Source organism: Chlorocebus sabaeus, chromosome 24, assembly GCF_047675955.1.
Source record: "Chlorocebus sabaeus isolate Y175 chromosome 24, mChlSab1.0.hap1, whole genome shotgun sequence".
Lineage (NCBI taxonomy): Eukaryota > Metazoa > Chordata > Mammalia > Primates > Cercopithecidae > Chlorocebus > Chlorocebus sabaeus.
The window spans coordinates 65,091,105-65,108,728 of record NC_132927.1 but is presented as its reverse complement, the minus strand read 5'-3'; positions in this window follow the sequence as shown (position 1 = coordinate 65,108,728).

Genomic DNA, 17,624 nt, shown 5'->3' with positions numbered 1-17,624 from the left:
ATCCCAGCACTTTGGGAGGCCGAGGCAGGTGGATCACTTGAGCTCAGGAGTTCAAGACCAGCCTGGCCAATATGGCAAAACTCCATCTCTACAAAAAGTATAAAAATTAGCTGGGTGTGGTGGCACACGCCTGTAGTCCTAGCTACTCAGGAGGCTGAGGTGGGAGCATCTCTTGAACCCTGGAGGCAGAGGTTGCAGTGAGCCAAGATCGCGCCGCTGCACTCCAGCCCAGGCAACAGAGCAAGACTCCATCTCAAAAAAAAAAAAATTAATAAATAAAAATAAAAAATAAAACTTATTGTGCTACATTGTAATATCTGATTCCCTTAGTAGACTTTAATGTATTCATCCAGCACATGGCACATGACAATAATCATTTTATAGACATTTGTTGAATGAATAGTTGAATGAAGCTCAATACATACTATACTTCTATACTAAGTGCAAAATTGAGAGTTATATTTTAAATGAATAATGTAATGTTTGAATGTGTACTTTGTCATCTATATAAATGCTTAGGGAACCAATTTTAACCATTTAAAAACATGGTGCTGTATAACATTTTTAAATTAAAATGCCAAAGTCTTTGAAGATTAGTCTTTGTAAGTGTAGTTAACATAAACATTTTTGAAAATTCTTTTTTTTTTTTTTTAAACAGGGTCTCACTCTGTTGCCCAGGCTCGAGTGCAATGGCACAGTCTCTGCTCACGGCAATCTCTGCCTCCTGGGCTCCAGTGATCCTCCCACCTCACCCTCCCAAATAGCTGGGACTACAGGCACTGGGCCATCATGCCTGGCTAATTTTTGTAGAGATGAAGTTTTGCCATTTTGCCCAAGCTGGTCTTGAACTCCTCACTCAGGTGATCTACCCACTGTGGCCTCCTAAAGTGCTGGGATTACAAGCATGAACCACCGCGCCCAGCCAGATAGTTTTCTTTCTGGAAAAGTTTGTTATATAGGAAATCTCTTGTTTTTAAAAATATTTATTTTGTATTCTGTAATTTATTGGACACTTTGATTCAGTAATTTAGAATACTACCTTCATCCTCTACTAATTCTAGTATATACTGAATCCTATTTCTGCCTTGTCTCTTCAGTGCCATTGATATGAAGGTTAATATTTATGACTGTACAACACAGTTTTAATTTCTGTAGCTTTGTTTTCAAATCTTCACATTTTTTTTAAGTCTTATCCGTATGTGAGCCTTTATTCATAGAAAAACTATTTTATGCCATAAAGTAGTCACAATCCAATATTACTGGCATTTCAAATACTTGGACAAAAAATTTTCTTTATCTGGTGAGAAATACATACTTAATCATATTCTGCTACTACTGTAGTAATCTCCAAATCAAAAAAGTGCTATAAAACTAGCAACCTCCCTGAAAATAAATAAAATGCTTCTCAATTTGTGTTCATAATTTGCATTACATTAATCTCAAATTACTGACCAATTGCCAAGATCTGTTTTCTGCTAGAGCTCTCCAGTGACGTCGTTACCTGTTATTTTGACAAAGGTCTTAAGAAAGTGAAAATGAAATTATTAAACATCTCCTTTGATTCTAATTTTCTTGTTTCACAGAAAACTTCACAGTCAGAATTGCACAGGCAATTTCACATTCACTAAGGAGATCTATCCAGGTGTTTTTGGGAATATTTATCAATTCCCTCTGATTCATATCATATAAGACAGGCTAAAGAGTTTTAAACTAAGCATATAAAGAGAGCTGATTACACTGAATTGCTTTTTCTATCAAGCTTCTTGTACTCTGAAAATCAGGTTCTGAAGTCTGAAAATAAATTAATTTTCAACAACTGAAGTAGGCTGAGAACTCTGTTGGTATAAATTCTATTTATGTGACAGCCACCTCTGGCGCCACTTTATCCTGATGTGATTGAACATGATATGAAAGAGTGCCTTATTCTTATTCAGTGGCAAAGAGCCATGGCTGATTCTTTTAAATACTTTTTAAAAAGAAAAGTAGACCTAGACTTTTTTTTTAGCTGAAACAATGACATTTTAATCAAAATAAAATCTACCTCCCCTATAGCATTTATATGTAAAACAGTTAAAGACCTTTAACTTTTATTTTTATTTTTTAGACAGGGTCTTACTCTGTCACCTAGGCTGGAGTACAGTGGTGAGATTATGGCTCACTGTGGCCTCTACCTCCCAGGCTCAGTTAATCCCCCTGCCTTGAGTAGCTGGGGATGCAGGCATACACCACCACGCCCAGCTAATTTTTCTATTTTTTTTTTTTTTTTAATAGATAGGGTCTTACTCTGGTGCCCAGGCTGGTCTTGAATTCCTGGGCTCAAGCAGTTCTCCCACCTCGGCCTCCTAATGTGCTGGGATTATAGGTGTGAGCCACCACGCCCAGCCAATCTTTAACTTTTATTGGGAATCCTGATGTAAGTATTTTAAAATATAAAACTTCTTATGAAAAGATGCAATATAGAGGCCGGGTGTGGTGGCTCACATCTGTAATCCTAGCACTTTGGGAGGCTGAGTCAGGTGGATCACTTGAGGTTGGAGTCTGAAACCAGCCTGGCCAATATGGTGAAACCCTGTATCTACTAAAAATACAAAAATTATCCAGGTTTGGTGGTGCATGCCTGTAATCCCAGTTATTTGGGAGCCTAAGGCAGGAGAATCGCTTGAACCTGGGAGGCAGAGTTTGCAATGAGCCAAGATTGCACCACTGCACTCCAGCCTAGGCAACAGAGTGAGACACTGTCTCAAAAAAAGAAAAGAAAAGATAAGAAAAAAAATGCAATATACATTATATTCTTACCTCCCTGCCTTCTACTCTGATCTGCCACAAAGACACTTATATACATATGTAAGAGGAGGACAATGAGTCAGAAAATTTCTTTGATTTGGCTACAGTACTGCTTTTTTTTTTTAGAAAAATTAAGTTCCAAAATGCTTTACCACCACCATCCAAACTCCCTACCAAGCTATCTAAAGGGCCTACATTTGTAGCTACTGGCTACTTCACCAACCATATCTTACCTCCTCAGCCTTGCTCATTCCACTTAAGTGACACTGGCCTTCTTGCTGGTCCTTGACTGCGATTAGCAGGTGTTCACATTTGCTATTCGCTGACAGCTACACTCTTCCCCCAGGTATGCACCTGCCTCACTCTGCCACCTCACAAAGGTCCCCACTGAAGTGTGTCACTTCATTAAAGAGGTCCTCCCTCCAAACCATCTCCATCTCGTTTTTCTTCCACATTTTTTCATCAAAGCACCTACTACCCCAGACAAAGATTGTCTCCTTGACCAAACTGTAATCAGGCTCCTTTGAGTCCTTTTCTAGATTTGGCCTCAAACTTGGGCTTCTGTGTACAATTCTTGCAGAGCCCGGTTTTACTGAGAATTATGCTATGTCAGTCAAGAGGAATCCTTCACCCTCAATAGCTGATCACGCTTGATATCTGATCAAATTCCTCATCTCCCACTGTCCCCCAGGGGATGGCTGATCACCCTAGCCTGTTAAGTCAGTTCAGCAAGAATTCCTCCTCCCTTGATGTCTCCTCTTAGTGATTCCTGTCCATCGACCACTCACCTCCCAACCCCCTGCAACCTGTTTCCTTGGCTATAAATCTCCACTTGCTCTTGTTGTATTTGGAGTTGAGCCCAGTTCTATACTGTGTCTTTTGCCCGATTGTAATAGCTCCTGAATGAAAATCAGTTTTGCTCCTTTAACTACTGTCAGGCTGTGGTTCTCTTTAATATCACCAGACATATTTTAGAAGTATGATTTTATAGTTGGCCCTCCATAACTGTGAGTTCCACATCTGTGGCTTCAAGCAACCATGGATTGAAAATATTTAAGGGCATTCACAGTGGCTCATACCTGTAATCCTAGCACTTTGGGAGGCTGAGGCAGGTGAATTGCTTGAGCCCAGGAGTTTGAGACCAACCTAGACAACATAGAGAAACCCCATCTTCTACAAAAAATAGAAAAATTAGCTAGGCATGGTGGTGTGCACCTGTAGTCCCAAGCTAGAAGAGATACAGAGCAAGATGTTGTCCAGAAAGAAAGAGAGAGGGAAGGAGGGAGGGAGGGAGGGAGGGAGGGAGGAAGGAAGGAAGGAAGGAAGGAAGGAAGGAAGGAAGGAAGGAAGGAAGGAAGGAAGGAAGGAAGGAAGGAGAAAAAGAAAGAAAACGAAAAAAGAAAGAAAAAAAGAAAGAGAAGAGAAAAGAAAGAAAAAGAAGAGAAAAGAAAAGAAAGATGCAGTGACTCACGCGTGTAATTCCAGCACTTTGGGAGGCCAAGGTGGGAGGATCACAAGGTCAGGAGATCAAGACCATCCTAGCCAACATGGTGAAACCCCGTCTCTACTAAAAATACAAAAAATTAGTCAGGTGCAATGTCAGGCGCCTGTAATCCCAGCTCTGCCTCAGGAGGCTGAGGCAGGAGAATCACTTGAATCTGGGTGGCAGAGGTTGCAGTGAGGCCGAGATCCTGCCATTGCTCTCCAGCCTGGGTGACAGGGTGAGACTCCATCTCAAAAAAAAAAAAGAAAACAAAAGAGAAAGGAAGGAAGAGAGATGGAGGGAGCAAGGGAGGGAGGGAAGAAGGAAGGAAGGAAGGAAGGAAGGAAGGAAGGAAGGAAGGAAGGAAGGAAATATTGGGGGGAAAAGGATGGTTACATCTGTACTGAACATGTACAGACTTTTTCCTCATCATTATTCTTTAAATAACAGAGTATAAAAACTATTTACCTAAAATTTACATTGTATTTGTTATAAGTAATCTAGAGGTGATTTAAATTATACGGGAGGATGTGTGTAGGTTATGTGCAAATAGTATGCCATTTTATATAAGGAGCTTGAGCATCCATGGATTTGGGTATCTTTGGGGGTCCTGGAACCAATTATCCATGGAAATCAAGGGACAATTGTATATATTACTGTCGATTTCTGCCCTCAACTTCCTTTTCCCCACAACATAAGCATCAAGAGTAGCGTCTTTGCTGCATCTTTAGTGCCTACAATAGTACTTGGCACATAATGTGTGCACAAAAGACATTTGTTGAATAAATGGCTTTCTTTCCAATAACATTATAGTCAATACAAGTTACTAATCACTTTCAGTTTAAAGATCCAAATACTATTAGCATTTTGATAAATGTTAACACTTGATAGTAATAGATTATTTAATTGAACACAATATCTATGCTTTCTCATAAAACCCTAGAAAAAACTTTCATCTCAAGAACACACACTACATACATATACATATACACAATATACACACACATAGACAAATATTTACCAATACAAATATAGAAACAAGGAGCATTATGTCTACAACTTATAAATGAATTTGTGTGTGTGTGTGTGTGTGTGCATATGGAAGGGGTGGGAAGGAGAGGGAGAGGAAGAATGGTAAAGGAAATGCAATAAATGTTAATTTCAAGGAATCAAGAAATATGGATTAAAATTAAAGTATACAGAGATTCTCTTTATCATTTATTTCAGCCTGAAATTGTTTCTAAGTTAAAAAGTTAGAAGAGAACAAAAAACTTTTTGTCACAATAAACTAACCACTGTGTCTATAGTACGATCCAGCCCAAAACAATCTTTTAGCTTGTGCTAAAGAGCATACAGTTGTCTTTTTACATTTGAAAAATTATTTCACAGGCTTCTCATAATCTAGAGGACAGATCGAGAACTACTGCCCTAACTCACTTGTTATTGTCAGCCAAATTAGAGTGACCAAAACTTTTACAGAACCTTCAGAGGAATGATGCCTCTGTGGAGTTGACTATTTGCTTGCATATTGCTCTTGATGCTATTGCTAATCAAAGATGTTTAACCAACTGTTTTTGAATTACAACACCATTAATACATGTCATTTGCTTTTTATATATTGACTGTGGATATGTGACCTTTCTGAAATTACTCTTTAAGGATCTTTCAGATCTTGGTTCCTCTGAATGTAATCTTTTTCTCCAAAATTTTAATCTTTGGTTTTCAGTTGTTCGACCATGATATGTCCAGGATTGCTTGTGTGTATGTTTTATATATATCCTTCTTGAGATTTTCTAACCTTCTTGGATCTGTGGTTGTTACCTTTAATTAATTTTAGAAAATTATCAGCTATTATATCCTCAAATAAGTTTCTATGCCTGTTCACTCTCTTTTTCCCTTGTAGGACTCCAATTACATGTATGTTAGATTATTTGATGTTGCAGCTCTTGAGTGCTGTTTTCTTTTTTCCACTTTATCTCTTGATTTGGACAATTTCCAATGCTCTAATTTAAAAATCGCTAATTCTTTCCACAGCAGTGTCAGTCAGTAGATTGATGAATCTGTTGAAGGAATTCTTTATCTCTGATATTATATCTTATATTTTTAGAGTTCCCATTTGATTCTTTTTTATAGTTTCTATCTCTGCTGAAACTTCCCATTGCTCATGCATATTGTCCACCTTTTCCCCAAGATTCTTTAACATACTAGTCATAGTAATTTTAAAGTCTTTGTAATAGTCAGGACTCTTCAGAGTCTCCGAACCAATAGCATGTATGTAGGTGTATATTAAGAGATTTATTATGAGGGATTGACCCATGTGATTGTGGAGGCTGAGAAGTCCCATGATCTGCCATCTGCAAGCTGGAGGCCCAGGAAAGCAGTGCAGCTCCAGCCCAGACCTAAAGGCCCGAGATCCAGGGGGAGCTGATGATATAAGTCCCAGTCTGAGTCCAAAGCCCCCAAACCAGTAGCATCCATGTCCAAGTGCAGAAGAAAATAGGTGTTTCAGCTCAAGTAGAAAGCAAATTTTCCCTTCCTTTGCCTTTTTGTTCTATTCAGTCCCTTAACAGATTGGATGCTGCCCTTCTTTATTGGTGAAAGTGATAGAGACAGGAGACAGCCAAGGGTCCCTGGTGAAATCCCGCCTTCAAGCCTAAAGCAGCCTGAAGGCTGAAAAACCCAGACTGCTGGTCCCAGATGAAGCCCGTCCTTTCCTGATTGATTCTCTCTGAATAATGCCCATCTGCACAATGGGAGGGCAGGGTGGAGCCTCAGGAATTTTGTGCCATTTGCAGACGGGAGGAGCCTGGTCTCTTCAGTTCCTGGGTAATGACCTGGGATTCAATCTGTGAGGCAGGAGATCTGCCAGCAGGACTTTCTCTTGCTTTGCTGAGTGTTCCTCTTTCCTTTTTTCTTTTCACCCAATAAACCCTGCCCTGCTCAACCTACAGTGTGTCTGTGGGCCTAAATTTTCCTGTTATGTGACAAGAATCTGGTTGTTTTCTACAACAAAAGCAATATTCTTTATTTAGTGTACCAATTCAAATGCTTATCTCTTCTGGAAACACCCTTACAGACAGAAGTTGTTGGAATAATCAAATAGGGACTGTGATGATTAATTTCATATGTCAACTTGACTGGACTATGGGATGCACAGATAACTGTAGAGCAAAAATAGTGTTTTACACTAGTGTTTTACAAAATAATGTTTTACACTAGTGTTTACCAAAACAAAAAATAGTGTTTTACAGTTATCTGGGCATCTCTTAGCCCAGCCAAGTTGACATATAAAATTAATCATCACAGTCCCTATTTGATTATTCCAACAACTAGTCATCTCTGAACCTGGTTCTATTGATTGCTTTATCTCTTCACAATATCCCCCCCACCCCTGCCTTGCTTTCTGTGTGTCTTATAATTTTTTAGCATATACCAGAACACTGTAGGTAGAAGAGTAGCAGAGGATGAGAAGCGTAGCGCTGTTTATACCTGGAAATGGGTATGCCTCTTCCCTTTCAAGCTGTTATTATGTGAGCTGCAGTTAATCTGGTCAGGAGTTGAACTAGCTTTGGGCTTTATCGTTGCTATTGTTACCTTCAGTTCACCACAAGCTTCATATTCCTCCAAAAGTGAGCTGTTGTTACTTTGCGCATGTATCATGTCTGGGGTGCTGCAGGATTATTCCCAGTGCTTCTGCTCTACCCTCCACTTTCATTAGTCTGTGCAGGGGCTGTGCCACAGTAGGGAGGGAGAGGTTTTCTCTATGTTCCCCCTTCCCCAAGAGCAGACTCTTGGTTCTTGTTACTCATGCTAAGATTTTGGTGGGGGCAGGAGGGTGTTCTTGGTTCTTTTGGTCCAGCCTCTCAGGCTTAGGCAGAACTGGGAACCTGGGCCTGGGGACAGGGCTTTCTTGGTGTTCTTGCCATCTCCCCATGATAGTCAAATGCTACCTTGTAACTCTGTTTGATCTTGTTTGGGAGAGTTTTTCTGCTTCCATCCTAGCAATAAACAGACCTCTGCTTTGTATTGGTGCAGATTCCTGAGTCCCAGAGGATATTTTCCCCTCTCTAGGCACCAACTGGTTTTGATTCTACCCCTTCCCTACAAGCAGGGGATATTTGCCTGGGGCAGGCTTTATGAGAAGAGTCCAGGAAAGTAGGTGGAGATTAGCGTCTGTCCCCCAGTGACAGCTGATTGCCAATCAGGCATGTATGCTTGTTCCACTAAGCGGGGCTCTCTCCATTTTCCTGCTCTGACCCCAATCTTTCTGATGAAAGCCCTCGAGGAGCTTACAGCTGGTGGGCAACACTGACATTAAAGAATTATGCAAGCAAATATAAAGCTACAACTTTGATCAATATTCAGCAAGAGGAACCCGTTGTAATGAGATTGTGAGAGGGGAATGTGACCTCTTCAGGAAGGTCAGGGAAGACTTTGCTGTCCAGTGATAATTGACTCAGGTATGTAGGCTGGTACAAGTCAACTAGTTGAAGTGTCCTGAATAAGGGGAGCATTTCCAGCAGCTGAGGATCAGCATGTAAAAAGTCCCGGTCGGGCTGGGCACTGTGGCTCACGCCTGTAATCGCAACACTTTGTGAAGCCAAGGCAGGAGGATCGCTTGAGCCCAGGAGTTTCAGGCTGCAGTAAGTTACTATAGTGCCACTGTCTGGGTGACAGAGCAAGACCCTGTCGCGGGGGGGGGTGGGGGTGGGGGTGGAAAAGTCTCTATGGCAGGGTAATATGGCAAGTACTAGGAACTGAAAGAAAGTAAGAAGTTCTAGGATAAGAAGGCCCAGTGAGTACAAAGAGGGTATAAAATGAGGATAAAGAGACAGGGGCAAGACCGTCATGGACATTTTGGTCTTGTTAAGAATTTTTGTCTTTATCTTAAATAGTGGGAAGGCATTGGAGAATTTCAAATTGAGGTTGATGGGGAAAGGGATGTAATTGCAATTAGATTTGAAAAAAATAATATTTAAGCAACATATAATTCAGATCTCCCAGTATTTGTATTTTATATATGAATGCCTTTGAATGATATAAGTTTTGTCATATTTTTAAAGAAAAAATTTTTGAAGATAAACTAGGGTATACTAGAATGGATTACAAATAAGGGAGTCACATTTGAACTGCTCGGTGACATTCCAATATTTTATATTGGCAAGTGACTGCCCCATACTTGTAATACTGTAAGTTATAATTTAGAAGAAATTTTAAATGAATTTATCTGGTCCCATTGAATTGCACTGTATTATATTGCAGATTAAGTTATGAGCAAGCCTATATTCAGAAACATTTATTACAAGTATATTTACTTTTAAATGGTGGCAAAATATGTAAATCAAGTATTATTGAATGCTTATAGGGGTACACAGAATAAAATAAAAACAAATATTGCAAAATGTAAAGACATCGTTTAGAGATAATGTTTCAATTGTTGACTAATAAAACAACAGTTTTATTTCCCAGTAAAGTCTGTGACTTTAAAATATATGTGACATTTCACTACTATCACTGTCTTTTTTTTTTTTTTTTGAGACAGTGTCTCACTCTGTCACCAGGCTGGAGTTACAGTGGTACAATATTGGCTCACTGCAACCTCTGCCTCTTAGGTTCAAGCAATTCTCCTGTCTCAGCCTCCTGAGTATCTGGGACTACAGGCATGCGCCACCATGCCCAGCTAATTTTTGTATTTTTGGTAGAGATGGGGTTTCACCATGTTGGCCAGGATGGTCTAGATCTCTTGACCGCGTGACCTGCCCGCCTCAGCCTCCCAAAGTGCTGAGATTATAAGTGTGTGCCACCACGCCCAGCCTACTATCCTTGTCTTTTATGCATCCTGACTTTATCTTCTTTTATCACCAATGATCACATCTCCTCTTTCTAGAAAGGTACTATCTAGAATTAAATTGTATTTGCCTCTCCAGGAAATATCCTCCTACATCAAAATTAGCTTTTTATCTCTCCATACATATTTTGTAATTAAGTTTCTTTCTTTTTTCACAACTTATGCTAAATCTACTTTTATTTGCTATCTTTCCTACATCCTTTTTTTTAAGTAGTAAGTTTTAATGATGAGTAGAATTCAGAAATGTATCTTTTAATAAGAGCATGTTTACTCTATAATTCTTTTGTAATTTTTAAAATATGGTGTTTACTTGAATTAAAATATGTATATGTAGTTATATATATTTCATTTGTTTATATATTTTTTCACTTGTTTTTAAAGATACTTATGTCTTTATCTCATTTTCATCTTTGGAACATAAATTTCTCAAAACACAGACTATGCATTCATTTTTTTAATTACTCCCCCATAATGCCAAGCTTAATGATTCACACGTGGGCACTCAATTTATGTTTTAAAATGACTATGGTGGCGATTCTTTACCTTTTACTTTCTGTGACATGCTTTCAAGTAATAGAATTGTTGGCAATGTACTTGAAGGAATTAGAAACATGAAGGAACTTGAAACAAGTCAGCAGTAATTACAGAATAATCACCATTATAATACATAATAATGTCTTTTAGTATCTTTACAAGCATCTACAGTTACTACATTCTCAAATATTGCATAACTGTTTGAGTAGAATCATTTGTGTCCCTGAAGGTGTTATGTTAATTTATTGAGCAAAGATTTCTCATGTTTTCCTTTATTAGACTGATGTCAAGATAGATTTCTTACTGGTAGTTTAGCTTTACTATGGCTATCTACTATGTTGCATTACCTGCCTAAGTCAATATTCTCAGTTGCTGCAAACATAAGTTTTACATATTCATCATAACTTAGTAGGATTTCCAGTCAGGAAATAAACACTTGGTTGCAGTGTGTTGGATCTGTGTTAGGACAGTGTTCTGTAGGTCTCTCACCTTTCTCATATCTTGCAAGCACAGGCACTTGCTGCCTTGGTTCCAGACTGTCTTTCAAGGATATTTGTGTAGTGAACAGTGATGGAAGATAAAGATAGTGTGATCCTCCTCTCAAACAGGGACAGATTTGTTTATTGTCCCTATAATAATGATGACATCTCCTTCAGGGCAAAGGTCAGACAGGTTTACTGCCCATTATAAAACACTTAGGTTCCCTAAGCTTAGTTGGAATTCCTGTCCTGTAATGCAACTCACTGTGTGTGTAGGTATCACCTGGCCCTCTGCGTATTGCCCTGTAAGAATTGGGGTTCAGGGATCCAGTGGTCAAGAAACCACAGAAGAAGCTGAACAATGAAACCTGGAAGTGTGGGTATTAATTCCAACTCCTAGAGAGATGAACTTTAACCAATGGGAAAGAGGGAACAAGAGGAAGCTGGATGAATAAATTCTCATCCTCCTTCCCATGGATTACTCCATGGCATGATTTGTCCTTGCAACACATTGAGGGACATCCTGTGTGCCAAGTGGATGTGCCTGCCTGGTGACCTGCTCTGTCTCTTCTGGCTTCGGATAAGATGGTAGCCAGGGAGTAACGTCACTTTATGTCACTTCGCATCGCTTCACAGTTTTCCTCCCCTCACTTCCTTTTCCTTAACCTAACTGCCCTGGGCTTGCCCTTCCCAATTAAAACATCAGTGCCTTAATCATTGCCTTAGGCTCTGTTTTCTTGAGACTCCAGACTAAGGTAGTGGCTAAGTAAAGAAGGAGAACTATAGATTCTGAAAGAGTAAGTGGCAAACACATGCTCTTGAGAACACACATCCTAGAAGCAGAAACAATTTCCTAAAATCCTGTAAGTGCTGCTATAAAGGTATGTATGATTGTATAAAATGTATTAGGGACTGGCTGGGTGCAGTGGCTCATGCCTGTAATCCCAGCACTTTGGGAGGCCGAGGTGGGTGGATCACCTGAGGTCAGGGGTTCAAGATCAGCCTGGCCAACATGGTGAAACCCCTTCTCTACTTAAAAATACAAAAAATTAGCTGGCCCTGGTGGTGGATGCCTGTAATCCCAGCTATTCGGGAGATGAGAGAGGAGAATCACTTGAATCCAGTAGGTGAAGGTTGCAGTGAGCCAAGATAGCCCTACTGCACTCCAGCCTGGGTAACAGACCGAGACATCATCTCAAAAAAATAAAATGTACTAGGGACTTAAATGAACACTGATTAATTCTGGAGGTTGTGTATGGGGATGTCACAGCAAACTATAGAATAGAGGTGTGTATTTGATTTCTAGGGCTACTGTAATTAAGTACCACAAACTGAGTGGCTCTAACAATAGAAATTTCAACAATAGAAAGTGTTGGCAGTGTTAGTTCCTTCCGAGGGCTGTGGGGCAGAATCAATTTTATTCCCTTCTCCTAGCATCTGGTGGTTGTGCCAGTTCTTGGCAGTCCTTGACTTGCAAATCTCTGCCTTCATCTTTACATAGAGTTTGCCTTGTGTGGGTGTCTGTATCCCAATTACCCCTTTGTCACATTGAATTGGGGCCCACCTTACTCCAGTATGAATTTCATCTTTATTTAAGGAATTATAATCTGCCATGAAATATTTTCCAAATCAAGTCACATTCTAAGGCAGCAATCCCCAACCTTTTTGGCAACAGGGACTGGTTTTGTGGAAGACAATTTTTTCATGGACGGGGTGGATCAGGATAAATCAAGTGCATTACATTTGTTGTGCACTTTCTTTTATTATTACACTGTAATATTTAATGAAATAATTATACAACTCACCATAATGTAGAATCAGTGGGAGCCGTGATCTTGTTTTCCTGCAAGTAGATAGTCCCATCTGGGGTTGATGGGAGACAGTGATAGGTCATCAGGCTTTAGATTCTCTTAAGGACCGTGCAACCTAGATCCCTCTTATGTGTGCAATCTATTCACAATAGGGGTTGTGCTCCTATGAGAATCTAATGCCCCTGCTGATCTGAGAGGAGACAGAGCTCAGGTGGTAATGAAAGCAATGGGGAGTGGCTATAAATACAGATGATGCTTCGCTCGCTTGCCTGCTGCTCACCTCCTACCATGCAGCCTAGTTCCTAACAGACCACAGATGGGTACCAGTCCGTGGCCCGGGGATTGAGGACCCCTGTTCTAAGGTATTGGGTGTTAGGATTTCAACCTATGAATTTGGGAGGAACACAATCCAACTCATAATAAGGCGGTCCATTTGGGCTGGACCTGAAAGATTCTGTAGGAGTTTAACAGGCTGACAGTGGATGGTTGAGGGTATGGCACAACACGGAGGCTGCAAATGTATACACAGTTCTTGAAAGGCCTGGTTAATTTTAGGAATTACCAGCAATCTAGGATGTCTAGGCAGCAGGGCTAGTTCAGAGCAGGGAGGAACTGGCTGGAGGTGAGTCTGTTAAAAGAGATGGGAGGCAGTGTGTGTCACATGAGGAGTTGGTACTTTATACAGCAATTAGATGCTACCCAATGTTTGTTTAAAATTACTTTTGTTACTTTTCCCTAACAATAAAAGCAATGGGTGTGTGTAACTGAGATGTCACTTTTGACTTCACTACTGCTTGGAGAGTTTAACGTGGCTTGAACTCCAAGTTTACCAGTTAGAATCCAGGACTTCCCTGCCTGCTCCCCACCGACTTTATTATTCTCTTCTTGTGGCATTGCTTCTGCTACATCAACTCACATGAGAAGCCCATTTCTCCAGTTTCCATTTTAAGAAAGAACCCACCTAACATTTCATGAGTTTAGAAATGTTATGTAAGATTTGAAAGGTTTTGGAGAGAGCTACATGGCAGGACTTGCAATTTTGCCATCTCACTTTCATTCCTCCTTCATCTTCCTGGAGCAACAAATTCTTCCTCATTCTGCCTGCAGAACAGTTTTGTCCACATTTGGTTCCTTTAGGATCTAATTTTCTGTGCCAAGCACTCATTCAGGTATTTTGTTTTTTCTATACGAACATAATTCTTTTCCCATGCGGAATGCTGAAAACAAAATTATCTCATCTTATTTTGTGTGTGTGTGTGTGTATTTTGAGATTGTGTGTGTGTGTGTGTGTCTTCTGTCTGTCTATGTGTATTTTGAGATAGTCTCACTCTGTCACCCAGGCTGGAGTGCAGTGGCACAATTGGCTCACTGCAGCCTTGAACTCCTACGTTCAAAGGATCATTCTTGCCTCAACCTCTCTACTAGCTGGGATGATAGGCCTGTGCCACTACACCCAGCTGCTTTTTAAATGTTTTTGTAGAGACAGGGTCTCACTACGTTGCCCAGGCTGGTCTTGAACTCTTGGGATCAAGTGACCCATCTGCCACAGCCTCCTAAAGCATTGGGATTACAGGCGTGAGCCACTGTACCCAGCTACAAACACACACACACACACACACACACGAACACATACATACTTTTTTTTGAGACAGAGTTTCGCTTTGTTACGCAGGCTGGAGTGCAGTGGTGCAGTCTCGGCTCACCGCAACCTCTGCCTCCCGGGTTCAAGCAATTCTCCTGCCTCAGCCTCCCGAGTAGCTGGAATTACAGTCATGTGCCACCACTCCTGGCTAATTTTGTGTTTTTCGTAGAGACAGGGTTTCTCCATGTTGTTCAGGCTGGTCTTGAACTCCTAACCTTAGTTGATCCACCTGCTTTGGCCTCTCAAAGTACCTGGATTACAGGCATGAGCCACCATGCACACCCAACACGTATATTTAAAAAGAACTTAGAAAACATAGCAAGAATAGTCTAAAAATCACCCATCATGATTAAAGACTTAAACATAGGACCTAAAACCATAAAAAACCTAGAAGAAAACCTAGGCAATACCATTCAGGACATAGGCATGGGCAAAGACTTTGTGACTAAAACACCGAAAGCAATGACAACAAAAGCCAAAACAGACAAATGGGTCTAATTAAACTAAAGAGCTTCTGCACAGCAAAATAAACCATCATCAGAGTGAACAGGCAACCTACAGAATGGGAGAAAATTTTTGCAATCTATCCATCTGACAGAGGGCTAATATTAATCCAGAATCTACAAAGAACTGAAAAAAAATTACAAGAAAAAAACAAACAATCCCATCAAAAAGTAGGCTAAGGATATGAAAAGATACTTCTCAAAAGAAGACATTTATGCAGTCCGTAAACATACGAAAAAAAGCTCATCATCACTGGTCATTAGAGAAATGCAAATCAAAACCACAATGAGATACCATCTCACTCCAGTTAGAATGGTGATCATTAAAAAGTCAGGACCCAACAGATGCGGAGAGGATGTGGAGAAACGGGAACGCTTTTACACTGTTGGTTGGAGTGTAAATTAGTTCAACCGTTGTGGCGATTCCTCAAGGATCTAGAACTAGAAATACCATTTGACCCAACAATCCCATCACTGGGTGGGTATACAACCAAAGGATTATAAATCATTCTACTATAAAGACACATGCACACATATGTTTATTGTCGCACTGTTCACAATAGCAAAGACTTGGAACCAACCCAAATGTCCATCAATAATGATAGACTGGATAAAGAAAATGTGGTGCATAAGCACCATGGAATACTATGCAGCCACGAAAAAGGATGAGTTCATGTCCTTTGCAGGGATATGGATGAAGCTGGAAACCATCATTCTCAGCAAACTAACATAAGAACAGAAAACCAAACACTGCATGTTCTCACTCATAAGCGGGAGTTGAACAATGAGAACACATGGACACAGGGAGGGGAACATCACACACCAGGGCCTGTCGAGGGGTGGGGAGCTAGAGGAGGGATAGCATTAGGAGAAATACCTAATGTAGATGATGGGTTGATGGGTGCAGCAAACCACCATGACACATGTATACCTATGTAACAAACCTGCACGTTGTGCACATGTACCCCAAAACTTAAAGTAGAATAAAAAAATTACCCATCATATTACAAAACTGTCCACATTTTGGTATCTTTTGTTCTAGTCCTCATTATATTATATAACCAGGCTCATTCTATATATATGTTTTTGTATCCTGCTATAAAACATTTACATTCTATTATGGGAAATTTGTAATGTTGCCAAAATTGATCTGTGAAACCCCCTAATTATTGAGGGTTTATAGTTGGGCATTTAGGCTTCCATATTTTTTATTGTCCTAAGTTATGCTGCGATAATTTTTTTTTAAAGACAGAGTCTCACTCTGTTACTCAGGCTGCAGTGCAGTGACATGATCATGGTTCACTGCAGCCTTGAACTCCTGGGCACAAGTGATCCTCCTCCCTCAGGCTCCTGAGTAGCCAGGACTGCAAGTGTATGCCACAATGCCTGGTTAATTGTTTTTTTTTTTTCTTTTTGTAGCAATGAGGTCTCACTATGTTCCTGAACTGGAGCAATTCTCCCCCTTTGGCCTCCCACAGTACAGGGATTAATAGCGTGAGCTACTGTTCCCAGACTTTTGATAAATATTTGAACATGAATTTCAACATGAATCCTGATTTACATTTTTTTCTTATTTCCTTGTGACAGGTATCTAGATGAGAAATTTGTGGGTCAAAGGATAAGAATATTTCAAGGCGCAAGATACCAATTCCTAAATTGCTTATAGCAAATGTTGTTAAAAGAGGGGAATTGGCATGATCAGATAAATGATTTTTTTACAGCTAACTCAGGTGGCAGAAGCTAGGGAAAAGATAATTACAGCTTGGACTAAACTGTGGCAGTGGGGATTAGGAACGTGTGGATGTAGAGATGGGGATGAGGTTTAGTAATATTTCTAAAACAGAGCCGGACTTGGTGACTAAATATTGGAGGTGAGAAACAGTAAGGAACCAAAGGCAACTACCTATCTTTCCAACCTGCCTAACTGGGGTAATACTGATATTAAAACAGTAAGTGAAGATGGCAAGGTGTGCAGATGTGTAGGACAAGATAATTTGATTAGAGATTTCTTTGATTTGAATTATATACAGTACCAGTTTTTAAAGGCTTTAGGTGGAATCTAATAGGTATTTGAAAATGTAGTTAATAGTAGGGAACATCTGCTGGTTTTACCTGCCTGGCATGTGGTGCTAGCCTCAGGACTTTTTTTTTTTTTTTTTCTGAGGAGGATCTTTGGGTGGCAATCTGGTTAGAAGTATTGTCTTACAGTTGCATTTATTTACCAAACATCTGTTTTGTGATTTAGATTGCGGGTGTATTTGGTTTGGTAAATGAAGACTGGGGAATGCTAAAGCACCCAAGTCAGCCCTGTGCAGCCCTGCTGGCCCCCATTCTTTCTTATTCCGGTAATACCATTTTGATTTTCTTTGGGAGGATCAATCCATCCCTACTCCCCGTTCCTGTGGTTTTGGCGCACCTGGTGCTACTCTATGGCTCCAAAGGCGATATATAAGTCAGCCAATCAGAGTTAACCAGGCTAAAGTCTAACAGTTTCCAGGGGAACTGCTGAGAAAAGCTCTTTCCACAGTGATTGCTAAGCG